Genomic DNA, 5,509 nt, shown 5'->3' on the forward strand with positions numbered 1-5,509 from the left:
GTTATGCTGAGCGAAATAAGTCAGGCAGAGAAGGACAAATATCATATGTGTGCACGTATAGGAGGATTAGGAGGAACTTAACAGAGGACCAAGGAGGATAAGGGCGGAAATGGTGGGGGAAAGGGAGAGAGGCAAACCATGAGAGACTCTTGAATGCTGACAAAAACTGAGGACTGACGGATGTGAAGGGGAGGGGGGATGGGCATGGAGAAGGACACTTGTGGGGATGAGCACTGGGTGTTATATGGAAACTAATTTGACAATAAACTATTTGCAAAAAAAAAAAATATGCTGAGACCTAAGGACCATCAAAAATAAAAATGATGGACCCAAATCTTCTAAAAAAAATAATAAATAAATAAATAAATAAATAAATAAAGGAACCAGCTAAGAGACAAAGCACCCTGAGTAGGCTGGACTCTGGCTAAATTCTCTGAACACTGTCACCACTTTTCCCAATGAAAAAGATGGTTTCATGGAGTAATCATGAGGTATTCTCCCAGCACTCACATTCTTTAATTATCTGGAAAACAGTCACTCCCCATGACTGTGGGATGAAGCTGAGGAGTTGGCATTTGCATTACCACATCCTGACCTGTTACGTTAAGCCTGAATTTATAACCTAAAGCAATGGTCAAAAGGCAGACTCCCTTATTTGCATCTGATCCCTGCGTTGTTGCTAGTGAAATCTGTGTCTGATGGCCATTATCTGGGGCAAACACATTTTATGCTTGGCTGGAACTGTGTGTGACTCCTGACCCGAGGCTTCCCAGCAGTCCCCAAACCCATCTGCTGTTATGAATAAGCCAATAACTCAGGTTCAATCCACACTGGTCTCAGAATTATGGGGTGCTGGAATCTAAAACCAAGAAACAACACTGACCCTAAGCCATCCCGGGGAGGGGCAGGCATTCTGGGAAGAAAGGAGCCTCAGTAAAATAAAACTAAGAACAACAACAATAACATAAACAACTTGAGTACTAATATTTAGTGAGGGTTTGAGCCGTTGTAGCTGCATGTTACTCATCTCATTTAATCCTCTCTACAACCTTATCAAATAAGTTTTATTATCATCCCACTTTATAGATGAGAAATCAGAGGCACAAGGAGCAAGTGGTGAAGTAGATATAGAAAAGTCCAACAAGGAGGACTCTGTGCGGCATTAAAAGAAGAATGCTGTTCTACGCAGACCATTCGGGTGTAATGAAAGAATCTTTAGCTAAAGTTCGAGAGGGACTAGCCAAATGAAAGCGGCAACGAGAACAAAACCAAGGATGGTTTGAATCATGGTTTAACAACTCACCTTGGCTAACTACCCTAATTTCTACTGTATTAGGCCCTCTACTGATCTTACTACTAATCCTAACGTTTGGTCCCTGCCTTCTTAATAATCCAATATATAAAACAAAGATTAGGTACCCTTCAACTAATGGTCTTACGGGCCCAATATCAACCTTTAGACCAAAGTGATGGAGATACCACTGACCCAGGATTGGGTCAGTTACAAGACAGAGGGGGAAATGTAAGGACACAAGTCTAAATGTCTAAACCAAACTGACTCTGTGACAGGCTTTAAGTTTCCCCTCTCTAAGGGGGAACTAAGAAGGGGAAACTAGAAGGCCTAAGTTTCAGCTTCCCCGAACTATCAGGCAGTTACACATTGCCCAAGGCAGGAGAAACCACCCTTGCAACACCCAATCAGGAAAGGCCAGCGACCACCCTCCACATTACTAAGGGAGAGGCCTGGAGATAGAAACTATAGATAGGACACTGTTACCTAATGTTAAAGTTAACCCGTTAGTTAGTCACCGAACAAGACCCTAGGCTCGCTCTGTGATTGGTTGAATTTAAAGGTACTCTAAATGTTGTAATTGGATCCCGCCAAAAGTAACGAATACTCTAGACAATGTGTGTGGTTAAACCTGCTGTCAATAATGTTGAATAATTATGATTGGATCACTGTTCCCCTGCCACAACTTCTGTAACTCTCCCCTCACAAACCCCATAAAAACCCTACTATGCCTTTGCTCGGGGCTCTCAGCACGGATCCACTGCGTTGGTGAGGTCTGGGAGCCCGAGCTCGAGCCCGTAATAAAGCCCTTTGCAAAAAAAAAAAAAAAGAAAGAAAGAAAAAGAAAAGTCCTTGTTCCTGTTTTCAAGGAGTTCTTGAATCTCTGGAGAAATAAGGCATAAAGGGCCAGCTCAATTCAATCCCAACAGAAAGCCAATTAAAGGGGCTAACTGCACTCCAATGAACCCCACCAAGAGGCAGGCCAGGGATCCCAGGGTCATGGTAAGTTTTGTGGGGTACTCTATGGAAAGCTGACCAGAATAGGAACCCAAGTGTTAGGACTGGAAAGCCAAGTTCAGCCATGCAATAAAAGGGACTCAGCTTAACACGTGATGCCAGAGTGGTGGTTCCCAGTGGTCCAGCACCTCCTTGAGTAAACTCTGGGAGTCACAAACTCCATGAAGACCTTATTGGGCTCCACACCCTTCCATGAAGCTCCACTGAGGCTACCCGAGCTCCCTAACCCTGACCACAAGGGGACATATCACATGACTGTTCTTCCTGGGAGCCCCACCTCTCCCTTGGCCTCGGGTCCCACCCTCACACTCTTATCACAAAGCCTCTTGTAACACCCCCCACCTGGCATTATACCAAGCTGTTGCCTCCAGAGGCTTTCTATCCATGACTCCCTGTCCCTTCACCCCAGGAAATGCATGTCTAGAGCTGCAGTGAGACCTAGGCCAATGTGGCAAGAGTAGCTCCATGCAGATCCTTGGCTGGAAGGTCCTAACCCTTTGAAGTTCCGGGACAGGGCCATTCCCTCTCTGGGGCCTCAAAGTAGCCTCTCCCCCAGACCTTCCAGAGAAGCTTCTCAGCTTGCTATTCCATTCGGTTGCCTGCTTGACATCTAACATTGTCCAGCTTCCTCTTGGCCTTCCCTCTTCCTTTGGACCCTGTTTTCTCCCATTCTCCCTTCCCGGAAGCTCTGCCCATCCAGCCCTCAAGCTGTGGAGAGGGGCTATCTGCAGGCTGCTGTCAAGGTCACTGTCCACAGGGTGGGTATGCCTCAGTGGGAAGGGAAGCCTACTCGGCTGCGGGGAGCTCATAGCCGGGGGCCACTGGGAAGATGGTGCTTGCCCTCAAAAGGGCTTGTTCTCAGGCTTTCATTTGCAACTTGTAGTGAGAGAGAGGCACCGTGAGTGAAGCTCAGGGCCAGGAGTTCTGTCCTGGGTCCTACTTCTTCATCCCCTTGACACACTTTTGGAAATTTTTATCATGGAGATTTAATCATGAACGCATAACAGGTAAGAAACGCCCTACGGCCACCACCCAAGAGTCATCTACTCCCTTGGAGACACAGAATACACTCTTTACCAGGCAAGTCCAGGACCGAGGTCATGCCCACCAAACTCTCAGGACACCCTGGGGCCCATCAGGAACATAGGGGACAATGACACCCCCACTTTGCAGACCAACTGCTGAGACCCAAGGGTGGAGCTGTCAGACAGTGTAGTGGCAATGCTGGTGGGGATCTGAGCCTCCTGAATACTCGTCAGGAGTATTTCCATTTCCTGAAATTTCCATCAACCAGCTCTACAAAGATTTGTGCTACTGCTTGGGCAGAGGCTCCCAGAGAGAGAAGACCTTCAGGAAAGCAAAGCCCTTCACAGAGGGCTTCACTTGAGGAGATGCCAGGCCCCTGGTGTGGGGGTTCTGCAGCCCAAGGGCCCACCTGACCCCTTGCTTTGCATGGGCAGCAGGTGGGGAGGAAACTCACCAGCTAAGTTTCAGAGTCTCTACAAAGTCTCCCAAGAACTCTGCCCTGCTCCCCTTCACCTCCCTGCCCCTGCCCTGATACCTTTCCCACCCCCCCCTTGGGTCCCTCTTCTGAGGAGATGCTATGGCCAGAGGATGAGGCTGAACCCAGATGGTGAGGGAGAATTAGCATCGAGCCCCACTGAGCCATGAAGGGAACTGAAGAGGTGAATATTTTACACCTGCAATTAGTCACACATGCAGAACTGTGCTTACAACTAGTTGCACCTGCAAGTGGTTAATTGCTAAATAGCAAATGCAATTAGGCACTTACACATTATCTCCAGGATGAAAGTTGCCAACACAGTAGTCACTAGTATATGCATGGTCACGCACACACACACACCACAGGGACACACACATATGCAGGGATACACATACACATGCAGTACACACATGTCCATGAGCATACATGTATATCCAAGGACACACACTCACGTACACACATATACAGGAGCATGTACACACACTCCCTGATGAAGGAGTGAACACAGAACAAAGCAATCTGAAGCTCAAGGTTGGAGACTAAAGGACACTATGGGGGGTGGGGAGGTGGCTTTTATTAAACCATCAAGAAGCTGCATTAGAAAAATCCAGGTTAACCCAAGCCTTGTATCGATGTATAAGACACAGTCTAAGGCTCAAGCACCAGATAAGAACAGCACGGGATTACAGATTGTTCTTTTGATAAAGACTGAGCAATCGTAGAAAACAAATTGGGCCTGGCACACAGGGCCTCGCTGCAGAAAAGGCGGATGCTTACTGGCCTCACCATTGTTGATCCCCAGCGGGAACCATTATCTAACGGCATAGGGTGGAGGCTAGCCATAATTGTTACATTCACATTTATTTTCTTTAATCTCAAAATACTGCTTTGAAAAGTAATACATAAAATCAGAGAGTGACCTTTAAAAATTCTGTTTAATGCTTCCTTTGTAGCCCTTTCTTCCTTTCCTCCAGTTCCTCTGAGCTGTGATACTGAGTTGTCATAGTTTTCAAAAATATTTCCTTTTCAGCAGCCGAGTGAGGAGGAATACATCTGTGTATTTAATTGTAGTCAGTTCAGACGTGGTAGACTGAAGAACCTCTTTGGCGGTAATGAGACACGCTGAGGCACAGAGCAACTCAGAGACTTCGCCGTTGGTCAGGTTGAAGAGCAGCACCGCCCATTTACACACCTTCCCGCAGGATCAGAGCGCCTGCCTGCCTTCCTGGCAGTGCAGCCCGGCAGCCTCATTGTCCTTCCACCTCGCTGGCAAGGTTTCCACTCTGTGTTTGGAAAGTCAGCTCCTCTCTCTCCCTCCTCCTTTGCAACTTTCTTCCCTCTTGCCTTCTGCCCTTCCTTTCTTCTTTCCCTCCCTCCCCCTCTCCTTGCCTCATTTGTTTTATCAGGAAGGAATGGAATAATCTGAAATCACTGGAAATGATCTCTGCCTTCTAAGTGCTCATAGTACAACTGCAGGGAGTCGTCTTGGTTTGTTGTTTTCAGGTCGCTGATACAGAGAAACAACTGCGTGAGCACTAAAGGTGAGTGTCATGCAGTCATTGAAGAGTAAAGACATGGACTCAGGCCAAATTTAAACCTCAGGGATACCACTTAGCAGCTGTGTGATCTTGGACAAGTGACTTAACCTCTGTGAGGGTAAATTTACTTATTTGTGAATGGGCATAATATAGCCAACC

This window comes from Hyaena hyaena, unplaced genomic scaffold (genome assembly GCF_003009895.1).
Source record: "Hyaena hyaena isolate Hyena2069 unplaced genomic scaffold, ASM300989v1 scaffold_234, whole genome shotgun sequence".
NCBI lineage: Eukaryota > Metazoa > Chordata > Mammalia > Carnivora > Hyaenidae > Hyaena > Hyaena hyaena.